Source organism: Triticum urartu, chromosome 7A (assembly GCF_056163025.1).
Source record: "Triticum urartu cultivar PI428250 chromosome 7A, HENAU_Tu73, whole genome shotgun sequence".
Taxonomy (NCBI): Eukaryota; Viridiplantae; Streptophyta; class Magnoliopsida; order Poales; family Poaceae; genus Triticum; species Triticum urartu.
In genome coordinates, this window is record NC_141879.1 from 51,647,805 (window position 1) to 51,662,897 (window position 15,093).

The 15,093-nt window shown below is 40.6% G+C and overlaps 1 pseudogene; it reads left to right on the top strand.

Moving 5' to 3' along the window:
• Positions 1–7,893: 7,893 nt before the first annotated feature.
• Positions 7,894–8,659, top strand: LOC125524965 (uncharacterized; annotated as a pseudogene).
• Positions 8,660–15,093: the final 6,434 nt, after the last annotated feature.

Below are 15,093 nucleotides of genomic sequence, written 5' to 3' on the forward strand. Positions count from 1 at the left end.
GTGGACACCTGTGTGTGATGTGTACTGCCCCTCGCTAGATATCCAAACTCCAAGACTCGCACTAAACTCTTTTGGCTATTGTGTCACGTTCATAACTGGGTAACTCGCACAATTAACCAGCATATTTTCTTTTTGCTCCGGGTATTATCACTGGAACTAGTTATAATGAGAGAATTGGTGCCGAAACAGTGCCTCGCTCAACTAACTGAACTGGATAATATGACATGTCATAATGAACGTCCGACGAGAAAAACATAAGTTCACTGATAGTGAGGCTATGTGGAGCAGCATAAAGGACTCGAGCTCAATTGCCACCAAAACCACTCGTGACAACTATCAGGAAAGCAGGTCAAGTTACAAATTTAGCCTGACTTGTGCTTCTTTGGGAGACCATGCTATTTATTGCGAGCCAATATACTCACTTGGGAAATATTGCCTCTCTCCAGATGTTTCTGATTCCTACTTGTTTTTTGCGTCCTTTTGGCTCTTCTCTCGTCATTTTCTCTTTGTGAATGCTTGTACCTAGCTATCCATGTCTTAACATATCAAACGAATGGCAGGGAAAATATCAAGTTGTGTGAACGAATTGTTGACCTTGCTAGATGTAGGCTTGCATATATATATAGAGAGAGAGACAAAGCATTATTACTGATACTAGTGAAGGTTGGTGAAGAGTTTACTTATTTGTTCATTGTTTTATTTTACATTACATTTTTTTCATTGATACTTCTACAGACTGGTTTCGCTTTGCTTACAACTTGATACTAATTTTTTGAGAAGGTACTATTTGACTCTTTTGACCAGATCGCACTTTGGGTTGTCCTTTACGTGTGTCCTTTTCTAACTCGTTTATCTTTTCAGCAAACTGACAGCCTTAAGGACTATTATATCCATCTTAGTTTACTAGCCGCCCTTGTATTTTGGGTCACATTTTGGTCGTGATTTTAACAAAATAAAGTATGAATTATAGGTAACAAAAGTATTATCATTAAAAACTACTCCCTCCGTCCCAAAATATAAGAACGTTTTTAACACTACACTAGAGTTAAAAATGCTCTTATATTTTGGGACAGAGGGAGTACATTCAAACATGAATCCAATAATATAATTTTTTTATGACATACACTAATATTTTGCTAGTCAAATGTATGGTCAAACTTTTTGCCCAAAATAGGGTAGGGACTAATAAACCGAGAAGGATGCAGTAATAGAGTAAAACATCCAACAAGCAGTAATTGCTTACATATACAAGTCCATATATACAGTTTTGTCGTGACGGCAGCCCTCATAGATGGCAGGTCGGCCGAGTTGACGATGACACCATGACGGATGAGCCGTTGTTCGTGTTAGATGTGATGATCCCCAATTCAGAGCTGACTGGCAGGGGCGGGGGCGTCCTGCTTGCCAGCTTTGACTGCTCTAAGCCCGGATGCGATGATCATTGTTGTCGGCCATGCATGTTGATGGGCTGATTGCAAACGCTGGATAGTGGAAACACTACTACATATCTGAAGAACATTGACCCCTCATCACTGACCGATCATGGACCACTTGTGTTTGATGTTCATTATAACTGACCTGCCACCTGTTGGTTGCCCGTCAGTGATAACAATCTTTTGCGTCGACTCGATGCTTATCATAGACCGGTCCAAAATTGACCCCTTAATGATAGATCATCCTGACGTTTCAGTCGGACTGATTGTTATCACTGACAAGTTGCTACGGTTGAACCGTCTATGAAATTCTCTCATGTCTGACCCTTTGGCTTTGACGCCAGTCATTGTTGTGGTTTACATAGCGTATTGTAATCCAATGTCCAATCCCCTCTCCAATATGTACCATTATTATAGCCGTCGAGTCCCTCCGCCCCGTTGTGCTTCATCATATCCACCGGTTTTCGGAACCTTCAGGAAAGTTCCTAACCAGCTGTAGGACCTTCTAGAAGATTCTTCCAGAAGGTTTTGTTTTGGTTTCTATTTTTTGTTTCCTTTTTTAGTTATTAAAAAATATTTTTTGTTCTAAAGAATATGAATTTAAAAAAGTTCAACATATTCAAAACTGTTCTTTTTCAAATGATGTTTGGAAATTCTAAATTTTATTCATGTTTAGAAAGAAAATCATGTTTACATTTCAATTCCTTTTTTGTTTTTTGTAAAAAAATGTTTGCATTTCAATTCCTTTTTTTTTGTAAAAAGTGCATTCTAAAGTTCAACAGATTATGAAAATCTATCGTTGTTTATAGTTCATAACATTTCGCACTACTCAGTAGTTATAAAAATCTCCCTTGATCCGGTGGCTAGGCTCGGGTGCGTCAGAATTGGAGATCTCGTGTCTGATTCCCACAAAATGCACAATTTTCTACTGTCGTGCTATAGATACCGTTTGCCGTTTGCCCGGCCAATTGACTACTTGCTCTGTGCCTCAGGCATCTATATGGCACATTTTCTTGTCACATAGGAGGTCCCTAACACAATGTAGCCGACTCTTCGGCGAACAAGTGTTGGGCCAGGCTCATTCGACGCTTGCTGTGACCGATCTCTGTAAACAATATCACTAATCCTATTCGGGCGCTTAACGTGTTGAATACTTTGTTGTCTGTTCCGCGCACACCCTTTTCAACACTATGTGAGTTAAATGGCTGACCATAACTAACCTCCTTTACACAAGTTTCGCAAACCTTGTAGAAGGTTCTCACTGGTTTTATTGGGCTAGTTTATTTTGGTTTTTCGGGAGGGTGTTTTTCTCAACCTTTTCGTATTGTTCTTCTCCTCCTTTACCGTTCACCTTTTTTTAATTTTCCTTTTTAACATATTTTCATATCCATGAACATTTCAGTTTCATATTTTTATTTAATTCTTGGATTTTTGAAATTGATGTAGTTTTTATTCACACCCATGCACCTTTTCTCAAATTCGTGAACATTTTTTAATCTATGAATTTTTTAATCCACGAACATTTTTTTATTCATGAACTTTTCAGTTTCATAAACTTTTTGAATCTGCGAACTGTTTCAATTCATGACCCTGTTTGAATTCACAATTTTTTTTGAATTCATGAACTTTTTCAAATTGGTGCAATATTTTAAAATTTATGAACTTTTTTCATATTCACGAACTTATTTCAAACTCATGAACTTTTCTGAATGTCCAAATTTTTCATGATCTGATTTTATTTCTGAGAGTATTCAACCGTGCCCAGCCAATTGGAAGTTATCAATCCACACTGTAAAGTTCCCTCCACTAAATCGGGTGTCAGTGTAGCCAGGCAACCAAATTACACCAGAGCATATTGGGCCATCGTTCTTTAGCATCCGCGCGGGCAGCGGTTGGCTCCGTGTCACGGAAAATCCGATGTGCCGCAATGTGGCACATAGCCGGGGCCTCACACATGTATCTAACCCAAGCGCATGAGATAGTCGAACTTACTTTCTCTTTTTCATTTGTTCTTCTTGTTATTTGTTCCTTACGTTCTATTTTGTTTTTTGTTTCTTTATTTTCCTTTTGTGTTTCCTGTTTTTGTCCTTAATAAATGATACTTTTTTTGAAATTATTATTTTTTTAAATATAAATATTGTTTAAAAAAAGGCTCATGTTTTACAAAAAAATGTCAGAATTTAAAAAAATCTTCTTGTCTGAATATTTTGTCATAAATTGAGAAAAAATTTGGGATATTTTAAAATTTGTGTTTTCCAAAAATTGTTTGGATTTAAAAAGGCTTGCCTTTTAATTTTTTTCTCCCATATTCAAAAAGTATTCATGTTTCTAAAAGTTGTTGCGGAATAAAAAATGTTAGGGCTTTTTCAGAGATAAAAAAAATAAAAAAACCCTAGAAACATGGGCATATAGTGTCTGGTTTGCTGAAGTAGTAGAACCGATACTGTGTCCCGATCGTTACAGTAGCCGGTCTGCTGCAATACAGAAAGGGCAATATAGTGGACATAACCAACGCTAGAGTAACAAAAAAATGCCGTCGTACTAATGAGCCAGCCTAGGCGAAACTCGCCTATGTAAGTTGCATCGCTACTTGCCGCAACAAGCGGCATATAGCTAAGACTAGCCACAACGGGAGTAAATTCAAATGGTAACATGATATGTTACTAGTCTAAGATACTATCTTTATAGTAGGGAGCAATATATGTGTGGTGTCATGCAACACTTCATTTATTATGTTGTAGACTCATCTTGACTTGATATGTGTGATGTTACTCACACTATGAGTAACTAACTATGTTACCACATGCCTATCTTTTTTCATTAATTATTTGTCACATTATTTATTTTATCTAGATATGTGTGATGTTATCATCTATATTACTTCCACTGTGGATAGTCTAAAGGTGCCATGCAGGAGCTCCCAAGCAATACATGCACGTCCCTAACTACCCGGTTGCTTAAGGGCACTGCACAACACAAACCCTCAAAATGGGCACTGCATATATGTCTCCGGACACACCCGGGACATGTCCATGGACATGATAGGGGATGGAGCAATTTACGCTATCCTAAAATTTCTATGTTGTGTATTTGGGAGGAGAGGAGGCATGTGATTACTTTTGGTTGGACATATATGCCACTGGGCACATGCCTTACTGCCTCGACGTCAACGATCCTAAACTTTGATTCCGCAACACCCAACAGCCAAGCAGATACACATAGTCTGGCACGCAGACTAGCCCACCTGAGTAGGACGGCCACGCCGACCTTGATATGGAGGAATTTATGGTCGATCCAACGAAGAGGTGTAAAGGAGAAAACTACAGCATGCGGGAGCACTAGTTATTGTGTGATGCGTTGTTGGCTACTAGCATCGATCCGATATATGGAAAGGAGCAAAGTGACATTCGAGAAAAAAAAAGGAGAGCAAAGTGATATTCGAGAAAAAAAAAGGAGCAAAGTGATGTAACATTGTAGACCAACATTCATACTTGGTTACATGAGCACAAGAATTTTGAGTGCTACCGCAATGAACTCATACGTAATCGTGAGACAGAATCGCTCAACCATTGATGGCACACCATCCAAGAGGCCGTGTGTAAGTATTGTGGCCGTTTGAAACGACTAATCGGTCGGTGGCCAAGTTGTGAAAATCACCGAGCAAGTAAGTTGTCATATATGTTGGTCATTTGGCTGGATATGCTCGTTTTGTGTTTGTCATTTGGTTGGATATGCAACTTGTTGACAATGTTTTTCTTTGTAGCCCTTCCACGTGTGCAACTTGTTCTTGAAGGTGGAGAGGAGGACTTCGTCCTCATGCATTGTTCGTTGTAGTTGATTGGGCAACCCAAGTGAAATGTATATGTTGCAATCTCTATAAATACCGCCGACATCGACCCCAAGGAAGAAGCGGATGATCCTACCGATCCAACAAAAGAGCCACCCAAAATGTTACAAGAGGTTTCCGGGGAAAGAAGTGAGAGGAGGAGAAATGAGAAGGGGAGACAACCAAGATGATGGAGTGGTCCGAGGTCATCTTGGCAAAGACGAGGAGGCATGTGTCAAGCGCTTCGACGTCAAAGGAGTAAAAAAAGGCTGGGAGGTTTAACATCTTCATGGCGGCGACCGATAAGAATATTAAGCTTGAAGAGAAGAAGATCAAGTTCCCAGGGGGAAGGTTGGGATCGCGACTTCTTAAAAGGATTCGAAGATGTTGACCTTGAAGATGGACGACTTGGATGAAGATGCAAGTATGATCGTGCCCGACTTAGAGACGGCGGAGAAGAAGGCGGCCGATGGGGAGGAGCCGGCAGTATATTGAGTGTGGCGGCTCAGATAGCCGGTCCGACAAGGCAAAAGTTCCATTTTTTGCATGGACCACCAAACTGAAATAAACATTGTCCTCTTTTTGATTATGACTGGGCACTACGTGAACATCACACTTTGTTATACATTTCAAAGTCAAATTGACTAGATCTTTATGGGATAGGGTTGGATGACAAAACTCCTATATCCATGTCCGTAGACTGTTCAGAATCAGTCCGCGGATAAATAGTATGTCAGTCTGCGGACACATGTTCTAAGGCCATCTTTAACGCTGACCCGCAATTTTTCTCCTGAATCCGTCCACGGACAGGGGTGCCAGTTCGTAGACAGGGATGCAGAAGCTGGCCATCCAAGGCTATCTACATACACCTCAAGCCAGGTTTCAACAAACCGGATGAAATTCATCAAACCCAATGGAATTCATCAAAGTTAGAATAAATCCAAGGCGCACAGTCAATCTATCAAGGACCAAGCAATCACACGAGCACGGCACTGAGATTTGTTAACAAGGTTCACCATCATGGCTACATCTCCGGGCCTAACTATGGGCGCTCCTCCCCATGACACTATCACAATACCTCACCTTGGCCGCCCGGGCGCCGGCACACGTCGTTGGCTCCCCCGCGTGCCTGTGCTATTATGTTGACATATGTTACATCATGTGTCTACCCTCACTATATATGAGAGGCCTAGAATACAAGTGTTCTACTTTTACACGACTCCATATCCTATGCAAACACAATACAACTCAGAGCCCAACTGTAACCTACCTTGTACGATAATATTCGACACAACTCATCCTTACATGGCATGCAGATAAGTCTAGTACAACAATAGTTCAATTTCAATGAGAAATAGTTCAGATTTAACTCGATTAACTGGATGTTCAAGAAGTTTTTCATGAACGGATCATGTCGTCCTATATATACTGCCCTTTGAGCTTTATCCAACAATGCATGTACATAAATGGTCTGCCATCTAGGTTGTGCTACATCACGGCAACATGTAGAGGCTACACAATATGTAGAACAACATTGAGTTAGTGAACGAATCAATCAACAAGTTGAGTAAGAAGAAACAAAACTTACGATCTCCTCGGCTGCCTGGTGCAATGGCCACCTTGGCTTAAGCATATTAACCATGCTAGAAAAACTGGTGACGGTGGTCTAGATGGCGGTACCGTTGATACGATAACGACTTCAGATCATGACCATGGATGATGTGGATGTCATAGGGTACAATGTGCCTTTGCGCGTGAAATGAATGATGCACACGCTGCCAGTAGACCCCCTTCTGTTGTTGCCTAAGAAATCCACGGATACGGCCAACCAAGCAACACACAACAACTCATCCTTCGTGGTAGAGTACCCTGCCATCCTTCGTACTCTAAAATAACAACATGACATTCGGAATAAAGCGCAACAACATTTGATCGAACAACTGTGGACATGGTGTCCGCCATGGACGTCGTCGACACGGGGGGAGAGGGAGTGTACCTAGCTGCGGATGGGACGACCTGGGTGGACGGCGCCGTCATAAAAGGTGAGCGGGTGCACTGCTAGTTGCGGACGTCCAACAATGTTTGTGCTACGGCCGGAGTGGTACAGCGACGACGTCGAACGAGGAAACTGCAGATGCAAAGCAAGGGGGAGGACTGACAGATTGAAATAGAATGGGACTGGGAGGGGAACTTTTTCTGGGTGAGGATGTCGAAGTCCAACATGGCTGCTGTTCGAACTCTCACAGAATCCCCCCAACTTGGCTTCCATTTGTGAGAAAAAATGCGTCGGGACTGCTTGATAGACCGGTAAGGCCCGCGTGGCGTATACAGGCGGTTTGAGCGTTGACGTTGGAGATGACCTAACACGACAAGTCTTGGACATGCCACCGGCTGACACATCAAGCCACGTCCACGTGGGACCCTAAACGACCCGGGGCAGAGAAGGCGAATACAGGAGAAAAATAAGGTAAACACGCGCGAAGCATCGAAGAAGCAAAGCCGTTGCAACCTCCACCACGTGGGTCATGAGCTAGCTCCCTGGCTCTCCCTCGCGGCCGCGTCCACGAATATTCTGGACTCGCCCAGCGCAAGAAACCGCCATGCCGAAGCTCCACCGTATAAAAACCAGGGCTCCGTTCCTTCCTTCCTTCACCAACAGCAAGCAACCAAATAAAGCCTTGATTGATTGAAGCAATAGTCAGAAAGACAGAAGCAAAGTCAGACAGCGTTCAAGAAACACAGTCGTTGCGGGAATCGTAAGCATGGACAAGGTGCTCGCCTTCTCCATCCTGAGCGCATCACCGGCCGACATCACCCCGGGCGCGGTCGCCGGCAGCAGTTGGGCTCGGCTCTCCTGGCGGGGGAGGAAGCTGCAGAAGGACGACCAGGCTAGAGCTGGGTAACAAAGAAAACAGGGCCGTCTGCCGAGGAAAATAGAGCAGCGGCCGGGCAAGGGGAAATCACAGTCGCCCTCGCCGACGCGGCTGCGGTTCGCGCCGGAGTTCGATGGGATTGACTGCTTCGAGACCATCGTGTGCCATTAATCGGTGCATCGCGAGCCACGGGTGTGACCATTAATTCTTTCTTGGTTTGATCGCTAGATGATCGGTGTGTTCACTCCATACGTTGTTGACTTGTGCTTCTAACTGAAGCCACATGTTGTGTACAGAATACAGAGTGAATTGTAGAGACTTGTGTCCGTCGTGTTCTTCATATGGGAGCTATTTGTCCGTGATTCTTTGGATAAACTTTTGCTGTCTACATAGCTAAGGAAGAAATTGCTGCTGGCGTAGTTAAGGTCAAACGTGGTAGGGTTGTTCAAACAAACAAATCTAGAACTGTACACGTGTCAATTGCATGTCCCTCGCACAATTACCCGGTCGTCTTTATTATCCAAAGGTGAAGTTGGTCATGAACGACATGTACACGCATACTGTTCATTCTGGTGGTCCCACTGATTGGTCACGAGTATTTTTGTACATCGCGTTGGCCAGCCAGACTGAGACTGCAACCGTGCAACGGACAAGGAGAAGCTGCTGAAGGAACTAGATCTCCAGCTGAAACAATTTTCCTAATGTCTTCCAATCCCATGATATATGCATGCACCCTTTCGAAGCACATAGATGGTGCCAGGGAGAGTGTGCCTTGTAATAGCGTTTGTAGTGGCCTTTGTAACATGGAAGCGAGGGAGAATGACATTTATATATAGTGCCCGGTAGGTGACTAGTACTCGTCTAGTGTACAATATCAAATAGCAATGTTATATGATTCAATGGTGATCCTTTTTTTGTGGGTGATTCAATGGTGATCCTTCGTTGGCTATCTTCTATCTTCTATCTTCTACTCTCTCCGTTCCTAAATACTTGTCTTTCTAGGCATTTCAACAAGTGACTACATACGTAGCAAAATGGATGAATCTATACTCTAAAATATGTCTACATACATCCGTATGTAGTAGTCATTTGAAATGTCTAAAAAGACAAATATTTAGGAACGAAGGGAGTATTTACTAATTGGAGGCACCTTTAAAGCCTCCTCATTAATCCACATCATCAAAATTAATTACATCGTTGGATTGAATAATTAAAGCCGAAGATAAAAAGAAAACTTACGTAACACAAATGGTCTAAAAAAAGGCTCCTGACACGTTCAAACAAAGAAAACATCCATCGCTGCCTTAAAAAAAGATATCCTCCTTCCATAAAAACTCCAGCGATGTAAAGGAAAAAAAGAATTAGATCTATTTGATTAAAAAAAGGATATTCACGTTGGTAAGTTCAGATTTTTTTAATCCCAACAGACATGTTGAACCGTAATATGTGCTTTAAGTCCAAACTGATAAGCTAAAGAAAAAAAGAAACTCCATAATCAGCGCTTTATCATGTGTCTGCGAGCTAAAAATAGAGTCATTTTATGGTACGCTTTGTCATTCATGCAAAAAAAAAATGCTACAAGTTATACGTGATTTAAGTCTTCTTTTTTTGCGGGGGATAGGTGATTTAAGTCTAACATGGTAAGTTAAAACGCAGGTTGGAGAGTCTAACATTTAAGTCTAACGAAGATAATGGTCCATGCAGCATAGGATGAGGGGTACCGATGGTGCTGTAAAGTAGATCGTGTTGTAGTGGTAATTGATACATTGCCCATTGGCGAACCTACATCGGATGGAAACACAACGATTTATCTGTTCGATGTCATTGAGTTCGTCCTTGGTTCTACAAGCCCCATGCAAGTAAACCCTATCCTAAAATTTGTCGAATGTGTTGCTTGATTTTTAGCCCGTCGGATCCCTGACAAATCCCAATAAAATATACTGATATGAAGCGTCCAATCATGTGAAAAATTGATATATACATGCATGTTTATGAGCACACTTCACCCAATTATATTGTAGAGGAGCGAACCAGATTCAACTGCATCAAGTGTCGCCATGTGCAAGGTAGTGCTGTCGTTATGCATATGTTTAGAATCATTTGGGGCGTCCATTAGTATTATGTATTTTTTTTACTGATATACTACTTTGCCTCATGTGCATGCGATTCGTGAATTACATGGTTTCACATGATTCGTTGGAAGTGTAGATTCTTAATACGTATTTGCATATATATATATATATATATATATATATATATATATATATATTTATATATATATATATATAGTATGTCTATGCATGTTTTTTTGTCCTTATTACAAACAAAACATTAGTCATTAAAACATCTGTAAATACATATATATTACTATTATAAAATAAACTGGATGTATCATCAGCCACAAAGATCTATTGTAAACACATCACTGTCTATGCGAAATATGGATGGCGAATATTAAAAATTTCTTTCGATGTGAATCATAAAAGAAACTGTTTAAGAATATCATGGTTGAGGCGAGAACTTCGGACCTTAATAAGATATGGTATAATGAGATTATAAGACTATATTTTTTAATATGTATATTATTTGCAATGATATCGCATATGTTGATAGAAACCCATGCAAGCATGTGTCCACTATTTTGTATAGAAACAGACTCTCTATAATTCTATGGTGCTTCCATGGCCAAAAGGAAGATGTATATATTTTTTCAGGTAGGGTATGAGAGGAAGATATATGCTAAAATATTTGAAACAATGTATGTTTGCAGGACCCTATGTCCAACCAAGGTACACATGCATGTGTTCTTATAATAATTTACATCACATTATTCATATCAATGTAGCTTCGACTGAACCTATGTCCAACCAAGGTAAACATGCATGTGCTATAATAATAATCTACAACAACATATTGATATTATTGTTTTACATTTTTATTTTTCACAACTTTGTTATATTAAATATTTAAAATGCTAGCCGTGCAGGTGCACGGGTTGACGACTAGTGAATTTAATTGGCAAAGTGTATTACATCTCCAAAGTGTATTCACATGACATACGCGTTTGGCTTTCAACTTAACTAAATAATCTTGAAAATTATGAAGCATATGGGTCTACGATGTAAAGATGGGGTGTTCAATTGGGTATACAAGAAATTTTCTTTCTTACAGAGAAAAATAGTCAAGAATAAAAGGCCCAGACTATCGACAACACTAAGGGAATAAAAACAGTCAACATAGCACGACCAGAGAAGCATTGGCCAAAGCCATCACCAAGAGTATGCCCAGCAGCTGACGAGATGCCTCGGTCTGTAGTGCCGCTGAAAGCCATGCCTACTGAAGATGCCAGAGCACCGCCGCCGGGGTGCCGCAGCAGCCCCATAGGACTGACACACATGCCACTGATAGATACCTTGCAAAAGCTCCCGATGCCGAGCGAGAAATGTTACTGCCACCAGCGAGCTTTGCTGGCCAGCATCGGCCTCCTGCGGTGAGGGCCAAAAGGATGAGTGCAGCAGTTGTGACGTGGGTGGGGGTTTCCAATGGGGGACTGGACCATCTATGAGCCTACCATGTGCACTCGTGGTTCTCAAGATTTCTTATAGCGCACTAGTGCTTAAATGGTGTAGCACCTGATTTGTTTGGTTCTACAAAAATTTTGCACCAAGTTTGAACCAACGTTGACTTTGCTCTCATGTGCAAATCTGATGTCTTTTATGATTTGTATCATTTGCTCTTTGCAACCTGTAGAAGTGAACTACTAAACTTTGCAGCCTATAGCAGTGAACTACTGAACTTTGCAATCTATAGTAGTTAACTAGTACTAAAGTTTGCCTCCTGCAGTATGGTCTGGCAAGGTTAATGCGTTGACCGCTCCTGGAGATGGGATGGTTGAAGATGGCGGCGGCGGATCCAGACCGTGCGCATGTTTGTGCGTGTTGCGGGTCAGCCAAATCCTCGAAATAGGCTTTCACCCCGCTTCACAGATAAAGCAAAGATCCATACAACCGACATCCAGATAAGTCATAAAGGCGACGACTAGGGCAACAACATAATAATGCCCAAAGAGAAACATAAGAGAAAAGAAAAACAAGGCCACCTAGTGGCTGTCGATGGGCGGAGCTAAGATGGCGAAAGCCGACGTGCCGAATCCATGAGCACATCCACCATGGTGTCTAGACGATTGCGATCATGCTGCCTAGTAAGTGGGCGCCATTCTGTAGAAAAGCAAGGAATTTGAACAAAGAGTCAGACGCCTGCCTTGGGAACACCTTCTCAATCACCATTTTATTTCCTATCGTCCCAAGAGTCCATGACATGGCTGCAAAGATCAGCCAGAATATGCGGCGGTGTCGTCCTGGCATGGTATCCCTGGCCTAGATGAAATCCACGAGATCCAGGGCCTCCAAGTTGGGCCCTAGTGCCTCACGGACGAACTGCCAAAGGACCCGAGCCGCCGTGCACGAGCCAGGTGGTGCTCTCGGCCCGATGCACGACAGCTGCGTGAGGCCACTGAATTAGATAGTGCACGATCATGCGGTTCAGGCACATTATCAAGAGTATAGGTTCTCTGCGTTCGTCACTGTGTGCATCACGAGCTTGCTTGCGGGCTCTCCTTTGGTTCCGTGTCCACGAATTTTCTATACCTCTATAGCGCAAGCAACCGCCATGCCCAAAGCTTCCTCCATCACCATGCTCAGGGCCGTACCTAAAAATCTAGGTGCCCGGTGCAAAATTTCAGATTAGGCCTTTATATCGAAATACAAATTATAAAGTCAATATGATATTTATTATTTGGAAATTACTAATGGAGCTCAAGCTCCATGGAGCTCTATATTTGAATAAATAAATAATTATTTTTTCAGGATTCAAAAAATTCTGAAAAAGAAATATACACATGCCTATGAATGTGTACTACTTCCTGTAAAATTTCATGGCAAAACACGTTTTATTTGAGCGGCACAATAATAATAAAATCATGTATTTCTGGCACATGTACTATCCACTATAACATACAAGATTTGTTTTTGGAAAGATCATATCAAAATATATTTTATAATAAAATTTTACACACATCGACCAGTACTTGTGTATTTTTTTAATTCTTTATAAACTTAAAAGTTCAATTGTTGATTTTTTTCTAAATGCAGAACCCAAGAGCCAAAAAGCCTCCCTTGTTATTAGCGTACTATAAACATAATCTTCTTATTAATAATAATACAAGAGTGATAGATGATGGGAAGAAAAATTAAAGGAACCTGATAAGTGCCACACGTGTGGCACGAACACATGACTACTCGAAACGTTTTTGATGGCAAGTTTAGTAATGCGAGGATGGCAACTTCCTTTTTGGATGGCAAGTTTCAGTTTTTTTGGTTTGTTATTTCTTTAGGATGGCAATTTTAGTTGTAAAAAACGTCAGGACCAGAGTGCTTCATGTCACACGTGTGACACTTATTATTTGAGAAACTAAATAGACTAGTCGTAAACCCGTGCTTCGCATGGGCTAGCCTATTAAGAGTGCTAACTTTGTATTAATTTAAATAAATTATATAATTAACATATTGTTAGTTGAAAATTTATTTGCAATTAATTAATTATTTTATTGATGGGGCAAATATAAGCTTTGATGTAAGGTGCGGCACAAATTTTTGCATACCCATTTTTTCCGCACATACGATGGATTTAGAGCCATTCTTAAACAATGTTGGCCAATTTAGAAAATGGTGTCTTCATTTGTTTCACATCAAGGAATAATCCATAAAACAATGTGATTCCTTACTTAGTTTTCCCTTTATTTCTGATTGTTGTCATCTGTCTCGATGAGTGCTTAACTTTGACTCTTTAGGTCCACTTCTTGCCAGCTCAATAGTCGTTGAATATAAAGCTGTTACAATGAATGTGCCAATTGTTTCCAAATCCCATCTCCTCTATCTATGAACATATAATTTAACTGGCCAGTACGATTTGAATTATCTCCACAATCCCCATTCATTTCCGAGGTGTCCCCACACCCAGGCAAACTCCCTTCGCAAGTCTATGATGTGTTGTTCGCATCCATATCACATTGCACAGGAGATGGGTGGAAGGTATCCTGGAGAGATGATTGTACATGAGTCATCAGGGAGATTGCTGGATTTTTTATTTAAATTTTTATATTAGTTTTGAGTCAGCCAAAGGAAATTGGTGATTTGTAATGTATTTTTTATACGTGCTGTTTTTCGGTCCTTGCCATTATATTTTTGTCATATACATGTATGATTGCTCCTTGGTTTTTGGCATGTAAATTATATGCGTAAACACATATTGGAAATTTGTTTCTTCACAATGCTAAGAGTTCCTGTTACAAACTTGTACTGTATCAATCAAATTCAAGGAAAGTAAAAAATGAAAAGAGAAACATGTTGATTGTACAATTTGTACAGACGACATCCAGAGATTTTACTTCAAGAAAGCCGATGAATAGAAGGGACTTAAAACATAATTAATTGATAAATAATAAAGACCCTATGCTAGTGGTAGTACTAAAAGAATGGAATGGAAGGGAAATTATAAATAGTATAGCCAAGTAGCCGGTTAGTCTAACAAAACTTAGGAACAATTATTCTTTTAACAACTGAAATAGGTATTATGTCCACACTCATTCTGGTACATTATGACACTGATGATGCATAAATACAGAGAAAAGTATTAAAGGAATCATTCCAACATTATGCATGGTTATCCCCAAACGGAATACTACACTATTCCGTAAAAATGAAAGAAACAGAATACTGCACTATTCGGTACAAAAGTAAGAAACATAACACTGCATTAATATGTCAGAAAGAAAAAAACTCTATACTACAGTAATTAATTTTAAGAAAACTCGAGAAAAAAGAGAATGACAACATTACAGTGAAACATCATGTACCATCTTGAGCACTCTCAGTATTCAAAGCAAGAAAATTCCTGGTTCCAG